General features: G+C 40.0%; 1 pseudogene; it reads left to right on the forward strand.

The window, feature by feature from the left end:
• The first annotated feature begins 5,968 nt into the window (after positions 1 to 5,968).
• LOC125095275 (ubiquitin-like) lies at positions 5,969 to 6,350 on the forward strand (annotated as a pseudogene).
• Positions 6,351 to 18,370: the final 12,020 nt, after the last annotated feature.

The raw sequence follows: 18,370 nt of genomic DNA on the forward strand, positions 1-18,370 counted from the left end.
TTATTTGTCAGAGAGAGAAAGAGAGAGGACTAGGGCACAAACAGGGGGAGCAGCAGGCAGAGGGAGCGGCAGACCCCCTGCTGAGCAGGAGTCCCGATGTAGGACTCCATCGTAGGATCTCGGGACCATGACCTGAGCCTAAGGCAAACACCTAACCGACTGAACCACCAAGGTGTCCCAGATTTAGAGATTTTTTTAGGTAGATAGAAGACAGATTGTGTTGGATAGGCATGGTTTGAATTCTAGTTAAGCTGAGTGACATTGCACAAGTTATTTACCATCGCTGAGCCTTGGGTTCCTCATTTGTAAAGTGGATAATAACGTATACTTGAGTTGTAAGGATTAAATAATATAATTCAGATAAATGCCTAGGGCAATGGCTGGCACCTAGAAAGTGCCTAATACAGGTTCTTGTTTTTGCAGGGAGCCTAATAGTGGAAGTATAGAATGTGGGTAGATTAGCAAGCAAACCCCAGATGACCATTTTAAAACTGTCAAAATCAATTCTAGCTCTGCCATTGAGAAATACGAACTTTAATTTATAACGGACAGGTATTAAGTATTGTATGAGGCCACAAGATCTTGTTTCTCTACCATTAACCAGATGGCACATTTCTACTCTTTTTTTTTCATTGCAACTATCGTTTATTTTTTTATTTTTATTTTTTCATTGCAACTATTATTTATTTATTTATTTATTTATTCTCACATTTCTACTCTTAAAAAAAAGTACTAGGCAGGGGCCACCTGGGTGACTCACATGGTTAAGACACCCTTTTGATTTTGGCTCAGGTCATGAGATCGAGCCCCAGGTCCTCCAGCTCAGCGGGGAATCTGCTTCTCACTCTTTCTCTCCCCCCCCCCCCCCGCCCCGCTCCCTCTGCCCCCCTGCCTGCTCTCGCGCTCTCTTTCTCTAACATAAATAAATAAATCTTAAAAAATAAACAAAAAACAAAACAAAAACCAGTACTAGGCAAAACAAAACCCAGGAAGAATCAGCTAAAGACTGCTAATGTGTCAATATTTTGGTAGCTAGCAAATGACTTTTAGTATCTTGGTGACAAGAACCAGACTGACACAAGGAAAATAGTAGGATTTACAGGGCTGGAAGAGGCTTTGGGGATTACTTAATTTTTACACCAATATAAAGCTGGTTCAACATTTCGCGGATGAAGGAATGAAAAAAACGGGCATGGCGTGCGAACCGAAGACGGGAGTGGCGGCTGTGTCGCAGGTAACTGGACAGCAGTGACAGTTTTCTCCCAGCGAACTCTTCACAGATGATCACAGTCCCTTCTAACTCTGGGATTTGGGTGGCGTCTCCGCTCTTTCCCGCGGAATCACGTCCTTTTAAAATTAGGAAGGATCTCCCCCTAGAGGTCAAACGAAAGAGAGACAGACTGCAAAGTCGATTTGATTTCTGCGGGTGAGAGTCCCACTCTTGAGGACTTGAGAACTGAAAGAAAGTTCTCCTTTGGGAGGAGGAGAGGAGATGTTTTTAGATTTTGCAGAGGGCAAGGGACTTTTACCGCATGGGGCTAATTAGTATGTGCAGGTAATTAGGTAATCCAGCTTACTTCCCTTGTGATGCTTCCCCATTGCGCTAATTAAATAAAGCAGCTAATCTTTAATGACAAATCCCTTTTGTAGCAGGAAGTTCAAGCGCAGTTAATAAAAGCCACGACGGTTCATCAGCAATGGGCGGATGGCACATTTCCCTTTATTTGCTCCCATCACTGCCACAAGAGTGATTGCTTTAGCTTTGGATTCATAATTTGGTTAATTTGCCAAGACTGGACAAAAGGTATTAAATTGCCGGGCTCACTAACTTTGGCTTGTGCTCCTCTTATATCGTCTGTTTATGAATGTCCCGAAGGAAATTAATAAAGTGCAAAGAGTTAAGGGTGAAAAAGGCTATGGGTGCTTGTGTGGAGCATGGGAAAAATGCTTTTGAAAATACAATTACCGTGGTAATTAGTAAAATCTGTTTATTTATCTATTTATGAACACTTGAACTGGCATCCAGAGTTAAACAGAATATTTTTATTCAAAATTTACTTCCTTGCGAAGATGGGACTTACCAAAGATACTTGAATTGGTCTGCTTGGATCACTGACGATCCAAGCACTCGTTTCAATATTAATAACTTTTAAGGACTGGGAAGTCATTTTCTGAGAAGTTCAGTTTACATCTAATGAGCAAGCTGGTAATCAAATGTTGAAGTCATTTACTCTTTTTATATACGTGAATCCTTAATAAAATAGCAATAGATATGTAATAGACATGCAATTTAGGTAGTGTCCCCTACTTCTCTGCTATTTATTATCAGTATGTTTAGAAAACTGCATTCAAGAAAAGGAAAAAATAATCACCTTTCTTTTAAGATCCTATATTTCAGAATTGCTTTTTGGTTCCTCATTGAAAGTGAGCTGAAAGCTGATTGGATCTTAGTTGGTGGTTCTTTCCAGACCATCGATTTTTGGAGTTAGGCATAAAATCAGTAAATAAAAGTTAGAGCATCTGAGAGGTACTCTGAGACTCTAAAGGCAGGATGTGAATCTGACTTGAAAGATACAGCTCTTAAAACTCAGAATACAGATGTGGATATCTAGGAGGTAAAGAATGTTGTCTGGCTAAACACAGGAATACTGATCACTGACTAAATTTAACAGAATGCACAGAGAAGTACTTTTTTGCATCAAGGATCTGAACTGTATGTAGCTTTAGGGAACTAAATATTGCAACTGAAGTCACATGTTGACAAATATTTCCCCCTCATTACATTCCTTATAAGGCCATGTAAATAAAGGAAAATATCTTTAGAAAATGATCTGAAATGGTCTCTGTTGATATTAAAGAGTGTTGAATGGAATGATTATTAACTTGAAATTTGTATACATTATTTTTTGGATGATGAAATCACTTAGGATTTGATAAGCATTTGGAGTTATGAAAAATATAATGGGTTGTGTTGTTATGTGTCTTTTAGAAAAGAGAGGAAAATAGTTACAGATTCAGTATTTGGTACTTGTGAAAGGATTGGGACACATTTTGTGATAAATTGAGCCCCACAAGCAAATAAACACACATACACACACACACAGTCTTGCATGTGATACACAGCACTATTTATCTTCTAAGACAACTCAGCTAACCTAGGTGGTGTATGTAACATTGATTGGCCAACCAAATAATGGTTTAATATAAAAATGCATGACATCATAAACATTCAATCCCCAAACTTTTAAAAATATCTTTTATTTTATTTTTTTTTTAAGATTTTATTTATCTGACAGAGAGAGATCACAAGTGGGCAGACAGGCAAGCAGAGAGAGAGAGAGAGAGAGAGAGGAGGAAGCAGGCTCCCTGCAGAGCAGAGAGCCCGACGTGGGACTCGATCCCAGGACCCTGAGATCATGACCCGAGCTGAAGGCAGAGGCTTAACCACTGAGCCACCCAGGTGCCCCATATCTTTTATTTTATTAAACAGGCTTAACCTGTAGAGGAAATGTAAGGTTCTGAACTCAACAGCCGCAATGGAGTCTGTTCTTACAGTAATACTCTAATTCTATAGTAATATTCTATCTTAATGCATAGCAACCTCTGCACCCATCTAGAACGTTTCACGTTGCAAAGACCTTCATGTCACAGGGCAGACTGGGGTTAAGTTTGAGTTCCTGGCTTCCCGCATCCAACCTAATTGTCAACCAGCTGCATTTTTTCCTGCGATTCGCATTCTGCTGAATTTGGCTGGCAAATTATTTTCTTGTGGCTGTGTTTTTGGAGGACGTTCACAAGAGTAACCTGACAGTTTCGAGCTTGGCGAGCACCTTGCGATCAGCCCCCAGGGTCTGAGGAATGAATGCAGGTGCCCCAGCATGGGGTTATCCATTTAGCGCTGTGCTCAGAACAGCTCAGCTCGTCAGATTTGGTGGTGCAATCACGCATTGGTAGTCACTCGGGGTATGGACCAAGAAAATGCACATGCACCCAGTGACATTTGGTTCTGGCCAACAACTAGAGAGAGACAGGTAGCTATATAAGTATATAGGATTCTATTTTATTTTATTTTAGTTTTGGCAAAACAGAGAAATGAGAAAAGCATTTTAAATGTCTCCTGATTGCCTTAAGTGCCTCTTGGTGTTTGCTCAGTGACAGTGGGGTGGGGGTAGAAGGTTAAGAAGAAGCGGTTCTTTTATTTTTATTTAAAAAAAAAAACTTTATCTTTTGGACAGAGCACAAGCAGGGGGAAGCATAGGCAGAAGGAAAAGCAGGCTCCCTGCTGAGCAAGGAGCCTGAGGCTAAAATTGACCCCAGGACTTCAGAAAATGAACTTGATCTTGACCTGAGCTTAAGGGAGACCCTTAAAAACCAAGTCACCCAGGCATCCAAAGAAGGAGTGGTTATTGAGGGGAAAGGAATCAAGGACATCTGGAGAACTTCGACTTCTGTGTGGAGGTGAGGAGTGTTGGCATGAATGTTTTCTAGAGTACCGACTTTTTTATCAAAACTTTTTACTGGTCCCAGTAAGAGAGGAGTGCCCACTGTTTGCCCTGACACGGAAGTGTTGTACAGCACATGTCTTTAATTGACATAAAGAAGTGTGTGTATCCAAGAAAGGAAGTAAGAGAAAATTTGTAATCATTAGGGAATGACATAATTTTCTTTTTTTCTGGGAAAGAATCCCCTTAAAAATCCTCTGTAAGTTTTAGAAAAGATGGTGAGTTGATTCTGAATCATTTGTTTTCAAATAAAATGTTCATTCTTTTATTTGTTTCAAGTTTTTTCTTTAAGTTCTAGTTTGTTAAGGGACATCTGGGAGGCTTAGTTGGTTAAGTGTCAGACTCTTGATTTCAGCTCAGGTCACGATCTCAGATGGAAGCCTGCATCTGTGCTTGGCATGGAGCCTGCTTAAGATTCTCTCTCTCTCTTGCTCTGCCTCCGCTGCCCCTGGGGCACCTGGGTGGCTCAGTGGGTTAAAGCCTTTGCCTTCGGCTCAGGTCATCATCCCAGGGTCCTGGGATCGAGCCCCACATGGGGCTCTCTGCTCAGCAGGGAGCCTGCATCCTGCCGCCCCCCACCTCTCTGCCTGCCTCTCTGCCTACTTGTGATCTCTGTCTGTCAAATAAATGAATAAAATATTTTTTAAAAATTCTAGTTGATTAACAAATGTTCATTTCTGTTGGCATCGTGTGGCTCAGGCCTTAACTTTAGTATTTCATGAGTACTAAGGCTAACCACTTGGCGAAAGAATGATGAGAGTCTAATATGATTCCCACCCCACACCCTTGTAAATGCCTTTCCTCCTCTCTCTACTTTCAGGAGTGAGAGATAAACAATATCTACGTGCTTCTTTTCGTTCAGGCAAGATTTATCTAGAGAGAAGCTGTTCAAAAGAAGACATATGAATTCCTCTCTTTTCCCTCTTGTTATCCCAATCCCCATGGTCGTGCCCTGCTCTTTCTGCAGTAGGGCATAATGATTGAAAGCTCAAAGGACATGGTCTTGAGTAAGAGAGAGGAAAATGGTTACTGACATGGTCGAGACGCTCCTACAAATCTGTTAGCATTTTGATCAGCTATCTCATATTTTCAGAGGTTTTTAACTTGATAGTAAAGTAAGTCATAGGTTCCGGGTGACTGGGTGACTCAGTCGTTAAGAGTCTGTCTTTGGCTCAAGTCATGATCCCAGGGGCCTGGAATAGAGCCCTGAGTCAGGCTCCCTGCTCAGCGGGGAGTCTGCTTTTCCCTCTGCCCCTCCTTCTGCTTGTGCTCTCTCTCTTTCTCTTTTCTCAGATAAATGAATAAAAACCTTTAAAAAACATAAGTATAATTCATGGGCTTTCTACATGTTTAAAGAAGCTGGAAGAGGTTCAGGATCAGCTGGCATCGTTGGGTGTCGGAGTCTTGGCGTCTGCATGACTGAATGTGATTGCATTCAGCGTCCTTGCATTTGCTAACAGTTCAAAATGCAGATCTACATGAAGACCCTGACCAGCAAGACCATTACGCTGGAGGTAGAGACCAGTGACACCATCGAAATTGTGAAGGCCAAGATCCAAGATAGAGGGCCTCCTTCCTGACCAGCAGCGGCTTACCTCTGCAGGCAAGCAGCTGGAAGATGGTCGCACTCTTTGATTACAACATTCAGAAAGAGTCGACTCGCCACCTGGTTCTCCATCTGACCGGTGGCTGTTAATTCTTCAGTCTTGAATTCATAGTGCCCAGTGATGGCACTGCTCTGTGCTATAGCCACTTGCCCCAGTTTAAGTTTAGAAATTACCAGTTTCAATAATAGCTGGATTACTGGTTTTCTCAATAGCTGCTCAAAATATTAATAAAAGTTTTGTTGTGCGGTTAAAAAAAAAAAGCTGGAAAAGCTCTTAGGCTTTATTTCAGTGGCTGAAAATAGGCAGAAATGATGGGTAAATCAAGGATGTGGCCAGTCTTTCAAATTTTGTACCTTCAGAGTGAAATAAAAAAGTCAGTAAACAAAACTTTATTGAATGTGGGTGATTTTAAGAACCAATAAATAGACACCATGGACAATAGATACAAAAGGATAGAACATGGCAATTACATAATTTCAGTGCTTATTTGCTGTTCCTAGAAGATAAGTATCTGTATGAATACACACACACACACACACACACACACACACACAATCCAGGACTTTTAATGGCCAGACTTAACAATTTTTTTTGATGTTACGATGGTGCAAAACAACACACATTCAGTAGAAAGTATAGTCCGAGTTTTGAATTTTGATCTTTGATGTGGGATGTGATACTCTCGTGATGCTGCCCCATGACCGCAGGGCTCAACATCTGATAGACTTAACAGCCATTCTGTCCCCACACCACCAGTCTGTTTCTCACTCTCAATACTTGCTCAATAAATTACACGAGATGTGCAACACTCTATTATAAAGTAGGCTTTGTGTTCGATGATTTTGCCCAAGAGTAGGCTAGTATGAGTGTTCTGAGCACCTTCAGGTCGGCGAGGCTGAATTTTGGTGTTTGGTGGGTTAAGTGTATTATATGTATTTTCCATTTAGGACGGTTTCAATTTTTGATGGGATTATCTAGACTTAACCTCGTGATTGTTCAGGAAGTTCTGTCTGCAAGTTTGTGTCTACCCTCAGATGATCGTGAAGCCTAACTATAGATTTAAAATATGCTCTTATTTTTGGATACATGACTGTGCAATGTATTATGATGAATGAAAATACTCGCTTTTTCAAGTCTGCAAAGGGATTAAAGGTTGAGGTAGAATAGAACATAAAACTATTCTTTGTTCATAAATTAGGTATGTCTTCTAAGGCTACCAAAGCATTTTGTGAATCAAAATCAAGGAATCTGAAGGATTTTATGTAGCTTTTTAAAGTTCCTAGACAGAAGAGCAGGGAATGGAAGAATCTGGACTTTTGCCATGAGAATTCTATAGAATGTCTGAACTCCAACTGACAGTGGTAATTTTAGTAACTTGGGAGGATAGACTTTTTTGTACTGATGAAGATTAGATATTAAACTGATTGTGGAAAATTAAAAACAGTATTTAACTTCTGGGAACCCGAGTGGAGACCATGAAGGAACAAAGGGAAGGAGATGAGCTGATGTACCAAGTCACGTGGTTTCTCAGAGTGTGCTTGTTTTGGACATATGCTAATATTTTATTAAGTCATCATGTGACCACAGCAAAGAAAATAATTTCAAAAAGAAATCACTATTCAGTGGCTCTGTTCCCTATCTATGGCTCACTTTATTGTTACCAGAAATTTACATATATTAGTGTTAATAAACCTAGTAGAGACAGGAGGCTATTTTAGTATCAAATGAAAGAAATTTTATTTCACCTGGTCAAAAAGAGAATATATATATCTGGCCCCGTATCTGAAAAGTCAAGCAGTAGCGTTACAAGGACAGCAAAATCCAGATGCAAAACATCATCAATTATGTCTCTCTCAGTTCCTGGTTCTGTTTTTATTCAACTTTGCTTTATGCTTGGGCCATTTCTCCCCTGTGGTGACAAAGATGGCATCATGCCAGCTTAGTACCTTCTGGAAAAACAGCTCATCTTTCCCAATTCTAATCCACCATTCTAAGAAAGATGCTCTTTGCAATGTCTTAAGGTCACTAGTCCACCCCCTGAATCTGTAATTGTTACGTGGAAAATAGAATGCACCTGTTGGTTCATTTGAATCACATGTTCATTTCTAGAGCCTCGGGGCTGTTTCGGGGAATGGGGGTCAGCTCATCTAATCATGTGGTCTAGGAGTTGGGGAAGAGACAGTTCCCTGAAAGAAGACCAGGTGCTAACTTTCAGAGTGGGGCTGGATGTCGGCCAGGCTAAAACAATAGGTATCTCCTACCAGATGGTAAAATATAATGGGCTTTAAAATCTGTTTTTTGGAAAGAGAAGACAGTAAAATGTACCTTACTTTACTATGCAGGGTCAAATTCAATCCTTGAATAGACACTAAAAATTGTAAAGGATTTACAAAGGTGGGGTAAGATCACAAGTTATCTTTCTCAGGTCCATGACTAAGGCACTAGAGAGGGAGATAAATCATGCTCGATTTTCTTTATCTTACCAAATACTTCAGTATGATTTTTGAAGGAGTTTGGAGAATATTTCTTTGAGTCTTACAAAACGACAGATTCTGACTATATGCTGATAACCCCTTGCTGGAAGACTCTAGAACTTCTTGAAAAACCCGATGCTTTACAGTTTCCTGTCCCTGTCATACCAGCCAAGGAATGCCGTATTCTGAGAGCTTTCAGACTTTTGCAAAAAGTTACCAGAGAGTTCACGGCAGAATAAGTACCTTAGCTCTCACTTACTTTCTTTGACAACAGTTTAATTTTCAGCAGATAATCTGCAGAGTAGATAATTTGCTGGAAGATAATGAGAGTAGACATTGTTACTGGGAGAATTGCTCTTGCACGAATCAACTTACTTTTTAATAGTGGGTCTTTCCTTTTACGGAGTGCTACATTATGGGAGGACATGGAGAATTTAATTAAGTTAAACAATAAACTCTTTAAATTACTTTTAATTTCCAAGAGATTCAACAATTCTATTAGTAGAGGTATAAATGAGTAAATAAAACCTTGGAACAATGGGAAAACACTTGTACAAAAGGCAAAAGATTAGAAAAGACTCCGTACCCTGGAGCATAAGTAATATAATTAAATGTAGCATGTAAAAAGAGCAGTTGTCTTCTATAGCGGAAGAAAGCACCAAGGCAGTGGCCGTTTTTCTGCAAAATTTTCAGACCTTGGGTACATTAGCAGGATTTGCTTAACTGTTCTATTTCTTACAGTCTGTAAAATTCAGAAAACATACCAGATCATTTCTCTTTCTAGCATATAAAAACATTTTGACAAGGCCAATTCTCTTTTTAAAATGATATTTATATGTCATAACCCAGAGTGAAAGTAGGAAGGAGACACACACTCCTAGTGTTGTGGGAGACAATGGAATTTAATAATAGTTAATGGCTATCATTTATTAGGGCTTATAACTGCCAGACAGTGTGCTAAACACATTACCATATTTTCCTCCTTAAAATCTGTCCAACCTTGAGAGATGAATATTTGTGTCCCTCTAAAAAAAAATTGTTTTTTTAAGATTTTATTTATTTATTTGACAGAGATCACAAGTAGGCAGAGAGGCAGGCAGAGAGAGAGGGAGGGGGAAACAGGCTCTCCGCCAAGCAGAGAGCCCCATACAGGGGCCCGATACGGGGGCCTGATCCCAGGACCCTAGGATCATGACCCGAGCCAAAGGCAGAGGCTTTAACCCCCTGAACCATCCAGGTACCCCTCCCTTGAAAATTCTTATGTGGAAGTCCTAACCTGCAGTACCTGAGATTGTGATCGTATTTAAAAATAGGTCATTGCAGATGTTGTTAGTAAAGATGAAGTCATACAGGAGTAGGGTGGGTCCCTAATCCAATATGGCTGGTATGCTTACAAGAAGGGGATATTCAGATGCAGACACCCACATGGGGAGATGGAGCTAAAGGCAGAGATCCATAAACCAAGGAATGTCAAAGATTACCAGCAAACCCCCGGGAGTTAGGAGACAGGCGTGGAGCTGATTATCTCTCACACCCTGTGAGGCAGTTCCTGAGAAATAATCAATCCAGCTGACACCTTGACCATGGACTTGCAGCCCCAGATCTGTGAGACAATAAATCCCTGTCACTAAGCCACAGCCCTAACAAACTCAGTATATTATGCTCCCCATTTAATAGATGAAGATTCTGAGTCTCAGAGGGATAAAGGTGCCCAGAGTCAAACAGTCAGTGAGAGGCAGAGCAGGGGCTGATCTAGGTCATTCTAATATCGTGTTTTAAAAATCTTCCAGTGTTTTCCAAAAATTGGTCCAAGGGTCACTTGTGGTGCTTGTTAAAAGTGAAGATTTGGGGGCGCCTGGGTGGCTCAGTGGGTTAAGCCTCTGCCTTCGGCTCAGGTCATGATCTCCAGGTCCTGGGATCGAGCCCCGCATCGGGCTCTCTGCTCAGCGGGGAGCCTGCTTCCTCCTCTCTCTCTCTGCCTACCTCTCTGCCTACTTGTGATCTCTGTCTGTCAAATAAATAAAAAAAATCTTAAAAAAAAATAAAAATAAAAAAGTGAAGATTTGGGATTTTACCCCAGATATAAAATTGGGGGAAGTGGGGCAAGAAACTGAACAAATAAACACACTTATTCCTTATTTTGCTTCTGAAATTAGAGTCCTCCAACCTCCTCACTATGGTCCATTGAACTTGGGGTGATTGAAACACCGAGGGATACTGATTTGTTTGCCAATTAAATGTTGGGCATTTAATTCATGTTAAGTCCAGTGTTTACCTGGACTTTAAGATTCAGTTTTATTTTTTAATTTAATTTAATTTAAAACATTTTAATTTATTTATTTTATTACATTCAATTAAATGAGGACAATACAATGTTTACTATCTTGCCTCCCAAGTTCAAATCAAGTCCCTTGAAAAGGAAAGTTAAGAATTATCAAGGATTTTAGAAAGGCAGGCTCATGTAACAGGGTATCTTTATTCCGGTCATTCAAGTGAGGGATATGGAGGAAGATGTTACTTCAGTGCAAGTCCTCCTCATTTGTCTTGAAAGAGTCCATGCTGAGTTATCAGTGGTTATGCTCTAGAGAGATTTACTTCTGTTTTAGCCCAGTCAATGCTCTGCCTCACTGTGTGGTGAGGAATTCCTCTTCTCTATTGCACACCATCACGCACTGTGTTCAACGCAAGTTTGCTGAGATTGTCTGAGCTTTGGGTGAACCTGGAAAAGCAGAGGCCATTTGCTTGATTCCATTGTTATTTACTCCTTCAGATATAGAATTATTATTATTATTTTTTATTTTATTTCTTTTAGATGGATGCACTTCCTCTTTGCATAGAGAAGAATGAGGCTGGGCCAACGCCATCTGCTAGTAGTGAGCCACCGCTACTCATTGATGTGGACTCTGCCATATTGTTGCAGGCAGTGTGGACTGTGAGGTGCTGTTATATTATTATTTCTGTCCTATAGAGTCTCAGGATCCTTTCTTACCCAGATTCACTGACACATGCAGGTTGGTTGTATCTGTTCATTATTGCTGCTTAACAAAACACCCCAAAACTTAGTGGTTAAAAGCAATGATATGTTTTTTTTTTTGTTTTTCGTTTTTTTTTTTAAGTTTCTACGGGCTGGCTGTGCAGATCCTCTCTTTCTTTTGCCTGGGCTCATTTATGCAATGGCATTTTGCTTAAAGGGAACTGGGCTCAAAGTCGAAGATGGCTTTACTCACACCTGGCAGAAGGTGCTGGCCATGGGCTGCAGTGTCTTGGTTCTCCTCTGGGGTCTCTCATCCTCCATGAAACTAGACTAACTTCCTTATATGGCAATTTCAGGAGAGTTTTCCAAAAAGCCAAATGTGGAAACTGCAAGGGTTTTTGAAGTCTAGGGTGTGCAACTTGTATAAAGTCACCTTCAGCAAATTCCATTGATTAAAGCAAGTGACAAGCCTGTCTCAAGTTCAGGAAGCTGAAAAAAACCTCCAGTTCTGGGTGGAAGAATCCATGTGGAATGGGAGGAATTTCTGGCCTTTAAATGGTCTATCACAATGGCAATGTAAGAGATCTAAGAGGTCGCCATTATCGTTTAGGTAGTTTGGGCATTTTAATACCAAAGACCATTGCTAAAACTGTGTGAAAGGTCTACTTGGAACAACAACAACAAAACTCAAATCTCAGTGGAATCTGCTTCTCGTAGATAAGCTCCTTCATGGAGCAAGTTAGAGCATTCACAGGTTATTGTATTGAAGGACATGTTGCATATCACCTTGAAGCCAAGGGGAAAGATTAAAAAGTGTACTTTCTGTTGCAGACTTTTCACACTTGATGTAGATGAGGACAGCCTTACTCAATATGTGGTCTATGAACTAGAAACATCAGCATCCCCTGAGAAATTGTTAGAAGTATACAATTTTAGGCTCTACCCAAGACCTACTGAGTTAGAATCTCTATAGTGTGGCCCAGAAATCTATACTTCAACAAACTCTTCAAGTAATTCTGAATTGAGAAGTACTGACCTAAGATCAGACCACTCTTGAATAAAAGCACGAGATTAGTGATACTTTTCTCAAATCTGTCCCTTTTCCATACATTTAGAGTTAATTCCATGACCCATAAGATGGAATTAATTTAACAAAATCATCTAGTGGGTTTCTCGAAAGATTTAAATCCAAGGAACAATTGGAAATTATTATTAAGTAATTAATATTTTTCTGCTTCTATATATTTACAAAATTGAAATTCACAGATGGCCTATTTTTTGTACTGATTTGGGATGAGAGACATTGCACAGGATTGTTTTGAGAGGGCACCTTATAAACAACTGAGAGCAATGAGCTTTTGGGAACATATGCAGAGCTCATTTTGCTTAAAGGCAAAATAAATATAACCTGGCAAAGCCCAACCAAATAGCATTATGCTTTCGAAAGGAACTTAAATGGCAGACAGCTGTTTGTATTCATTTTATAAAGGAGGGATTTAGGCTTACTCACAAAAGTAAACATGGTATTATTATTCAGAGTCTGTGCTTTTTCTTTTAAGTTATGAAGAATTCACCTATTGAGGTAGGAGAATCTCACCACAGCCAATAATGTTTCTAGAAAAATCTCTGTAAAAAGAGATGGTTATAGATAGCATTAATAACAATAGCTACTTTATTACATTCTTTTAAAAATTTATTTTTTTAAAAGATTTTATTTATTTATTTGACAGACAGAGATCACAAGTAGGCGGAGAGGCAGGCAGAGAAGTGGGGGGGGGCAGAGAGAAGCAGGCTCCCCGCTGAGCAGAGAGCCCGATGTGGGGCTGGAGCCCAGGACCCTGGGATCATGACCTGAGCTGAAGGCAGAAGCTTTAAGCCACTGAGCCACCCAGGTGCCCCTTTAAAAATTTATTTTATTTTTATTTTCTTATTGAAGGATAATTGACTTACATTATATTAGTTTCAGGTGTATGATGTAATAATTCAATATTCATATATATTTCAAAAAGATCACCACGATAAGTCTAGTTGATGTAATAATTCGATATTCATATATATTTCAAAATGATCACCATGATAAGTCTAGTTAACATTCATCAAAGTGCAGAACAGAACTTTTAAAAATCAGAACATTCTTGAAAGGATTTTTGTTAATTAAAAGATGAGTATTCCCATTTTAAATGAGGTAGTTTTCTCAGATTTATACTTAGTTTCTCAGGAATCATTGTAAGTTCCTGTGATGTTCCTAAGTTTCAGCCCCAACAATACCATGAGCTCATTATTGTTCATTGATCATCCAACCGTTCACAGCCTGTCTCTACTCAAACTTGGGATCACTGAGAATTCCACCAGGTAATGTAGAGTTAACTTTCACTCAGCAGAGTCATAGAGTGTGATGATAATTTTGATTATGACAAAGCAGAGGGCTGAAATGGTAGACTCTGTGATGAACTGAAAAGCCTTGCCTCCAGATTTGCAGCTCCTCTCAAGAGGTGAGACTGATTTGCTGTCTCCTTGATTCTGGGCTGCCTTGAGACTTACCTTGACCAGTAGAATGTGGCAGAAGCAATACAGTGTGAGTCTGATGCCTAAATTTTAGCTTCCTCTGTGCTTTCTCAGAATACCGCCCGTAGACCACCAGCAAGGCAAGTAGTTCTCTCCCTGCTGCATGGCAAGAGGCCACAGGGAGGGGAAGTAAGGTGCCCTAGTAGACAACTACACCAACTGCCTGGACTTGAGTGAAGTCAACTTGGACCTTCTAGCCTAGATGGTCTTTTAGTTGAGGGAAGATCATGAAAGCGTCCTAGCAAGACATCAGAAGAACCACCCAGTTTAGGAGTGCTTGGGTGGTGCAGTGGGTTAAGCATCCAACTCTTGATTTCAGCTCCAGTCCTAATTGCAGGGCCATGGGATCAAGCCCCAATGTCAGGCTCTGTGCACAGCAGGGAGGCTACTTAGGATTCTGTCCTTCCCTCTCCCTTCGTCCCTCCCCCAGCTCACACGTTCTCTTTCTTTATCTCTAAAATAAATAAATCTGAAAAAAAAAAAAAAAAAGAACCACACAGTATTGTGAAAAGTAACACATTATTGCTATTTCAAGTCACACAATTATGGGATGGCTTATTAATCAGCCATAGTTGACTTAGACATAATCTTGGATGCTACCATCACCTCTCTACCCTCCTTCCTACCTACATATTTGAGGGCAGACAACAATATTTGCTTTTAATTTTCTGTCCAGATACCTTGGGAGGCTGGTATTTCTTTACCTTTCACAGAATTTTACCTTTCTCATTTCCCACTCAGTTTCCCAGGAACATTCTTACAGTCTTCCCTGAATGATTTATCCTGGAGACACTTCTCAAGTCTCACTTCCATTGTATTTCTTATCATCAGATTGTCATTGGATGTCAGGTTCAAAAGAAATTTGGACCAGAATTGCAATGGCCCTGGTTGGATTGATTTATGATGACTCATTCTTTTCTTGGATAATGATTTTTGCTTTCTCTCATTTCCTTCAACCTACTTCTCTTGAGTTTTCCCTTGTTATGCTGTGTTGATTCTGGTGAGATTCAAGTCCCTTCCTGGGAACTAATGGAGGAAAAACTATAATGTTTTCAAATACCTTTGACCCCAGATGATTTCTATTCCAATGACAAATGGTAAAGAAGATTCATGCTATTAGGAAAATGTGTGGCACCCTTATGTTCATTGCAGCATTATTTACAATAGCCAAGATATGGAAACAACCTAAGTGTCCATCAGTGGATAAATGGATAAAGAATATGTTTTGTATATGCGCAATGAAATCTAACTTAGCCATAAGAATGTAATCATGCCTTTTGCAACAACATGAATGGACCTTGAGGACATTGTGGTAAGTGAGATAAATCAGATAGAGGAAGAACAAACACCATATGATTTCATTCATATGGGAATCTAAAAAACAGAACAGATGGACAAACAAAACAAAACTGATAGAGGACAGATTGGTGGTTGCCAGAGATGTGGGGCTGGGTAGGCAGGGTTGGTGGTGAAATGGGTGAAAGTTGTCAAGAGACAGAAACTTCCAGTTATAAAATGAGTAAATCCTGCGGCTGTGATATATAGCATGCTGACCATAGTCACTAATATTGCACTGAATATTTGAAATTTGCTAGGATAGTACATCTTAAAATTTTGTTATCACAAGAAAAAAAAACTTGGTAATTTTGTATGGTGACAGATGGCAATGGATGGTATTGTGGTGATCATTTTTAGTGTATACAAATATCAAATCATTGTGTTGTACAAATGAAACGAATATAATGTCATTTATGCCTCAATAAGAGGGAGAGAGAGAGCCCATTTAAAAAAAGTTTTTAAAAAGATTTTATTTATTTATTTGAGAGAGAGAGAGAGAGCACGAGAGAGGGGAAGGTCAGAAGGAGAAGCAGACTCCCCACTAAGCAGGGAGCCTGAGGCAGGACTTGATGCACTCCAGGATCATGACCTGAGCTGAAGGTAGACACTTAACCCATTGAGCCACCCAGGCATGAGAGAGAGAGAGAGAGGGAGAGAGAGAACACCCATTATAACCCTTTAATGGGGGGAAAAGGAAAATATGTTCTATACAGCCCAGAGGAGAAGGAAACTGACCCAATGTGGACATTGACACATTTTTCAAACTTGTCTGTAAAAATGTGTTTTAACTGTGGAAAGTTTTCCTTTTCTAGGCACATTTTTTTTCCCCCTTTCACCAGGCATTAGAACAATGACCCTGTGTTTACTTTCTCAACACTAAAATTTCTGTGGAAATTTATAAACAGACCAAAAAAAAAAAAAAAAAAGAAAGAAAGAACAGGACAAAAGGAACATATTTTATTTATTATGGTTCAAAGCTCCTCCTGTTTTTCAAAAGAAACACAGAAATTCACCTTCTATATCACAATGGAAGTAAATTGGATTATTTTATCATTACAATTCTCCATTAAGACACCAATATATTTTGTATATTTTATTTGGTTTTTAAACATCTAAAATGTTAGAAAGTTGGAATTAAGAGAGAGGCTAGAGATATCTGTCTCAGAAACCTCATTGTGGTTGAGAAAGCAGGCAATTTATTGCTTAGGCAATAAAACTTCTGTCACCAGAGGTTAGGACCCTAGCCCACTTTCATGATCTGATTGCAACTAAATTTGAGTGGGATCTTGGCTGGGGCTTCAATGTCCAAGATGGCCTCTTTTTCTCCAGGGCCCCTGTTTGTATGGTGTCTCCTGATTGGGTTGTCTAGCCCAAGCTTGTCTGCAGCATAGTGGCTGCTGGGTCCCAAGAAGAACCATTCCAAAAGTTAAAGCCCCTGTGTGCAACCACTTATGGAACATCTGTTTGCATCATCCTTGGCCAAAGCAAATCATATGGCCAAAGCTTGAGGTGATGTGGAAGGGACTTACTACATGGGGACATGAATCCCTATGGAAAAGGAGCTTTGAGAGCCACCAAAGTAGCATACTCTACTTCACACTCTGTTTCTTCTTTTTCTGTGGCAGCCATCACCTTTATTCTCAACTCTCTTATTTTATCTGTTGTCCAATATCTGACTCTCTTCATTAGACTGTAAATTTCATGAGGACATGGAACTTTCTTCTGTTGAGTGTTTTGAATGAGTATGTATTTATAAAGATTATAAAATACGAATGAAAAAAAATATTCACTCACAACTTAGAACTTTTTCTATTAATAACTGAAAGTATATATTTTAAAAAATGGATTAAATATTGGGCTAATTCTCCCTTTTAGAGAGTAACAAACATCCAGTGTGGAAATCAGGTACCTTTTATCCATCCAGTGTGTGTGGCCCACTACTCTGTCTCAGGAACCAGAGAAATGGTAGAGAACAAGGCAGACACAAGTGCCTGCCCTCATGGGGCTTAGGTACTAATGGCAAAGGCAGAGAAAAACAATTGAAAGGACCATATGATTATTCATTAGCATAAATACTGCAAAGTCAGCAAAGAAAGGACTGAGAATAATGGTGGAAGGTCAAGGCAAACGTGGCTGGCAAAATGACATTTAAACTGTGATCTTAAGGGTAAGAATAAATGAGTTACACAAAAAGTATGAGTGAAGACATAGGGCAGGAAGAACTTGGGGTTGTTAGTGTGGGGATGAAGCGTGCTGGCTGCAGTCTGTTCCAATCCTGCCTCTGCTCCAATCCTGCCTCTGCCACTCACTAGCCCTCTAACCTTGGCAATGAGTTGCTTAGCCTCTTTGTGCCTTGCTTTCTTTATCTGTAAAGTATGGGGCTCCAAGACATTGAGAGCAGACAGATGTGATATCACACATAGGACTTTGTAGGGCACGGCAAGGGATTTGGGGATTCCTCCATCCCCCCAAAACATAATGAGGAGCCACTCGAGAGCTTTGAGAAACTTTTCTGTTTTTGAAGATGATTTTTTGCTACTGTATAGGACAGGAGGAGACAAGTCTAGAACAAGCAGAGCAGGTAGGAATGAGTCTAGGTAAAAGAAGAAAGCAGATTTGGACTTAGAATTGACCGCACTTGCAGATGGCAGGGTGACTAAGTGTGGGAGGGCAAGGCATCCTAAATGACCCTGAGGTTTTGGGTGAATATTGGTAAGGTTTACTGAGGTGACATTTACCTGGTTTGGGGATCAGAGGGCCAGATAGGCTGGGTTTGGGCCCCCAGGACATCTCAGGCTTTGTGGGCAGGTTGCACACTTAAAAGTCTGGTAATGACTCCGGCCATCTTTTGTTTCCCTGAGAAACAATATGTAAATACTGCTCTCACTCTCTTTTGTCTGGGCTGCCAAC

The sequence above is a fragment of the Lutra lutra genome, chromosome 3, assembly GCF_902655055.1.
Source record: "Lutra lutra chromosome 3, mLutLut1.2, whole genome shotgun sequence".
In the NCBI taxonomy this organism is placed as follows: Eukaryota; Metazoa; Chordata; class Mammalia; order Carnivora; family Mustelidae; genus Lutra; species Lutra lutra.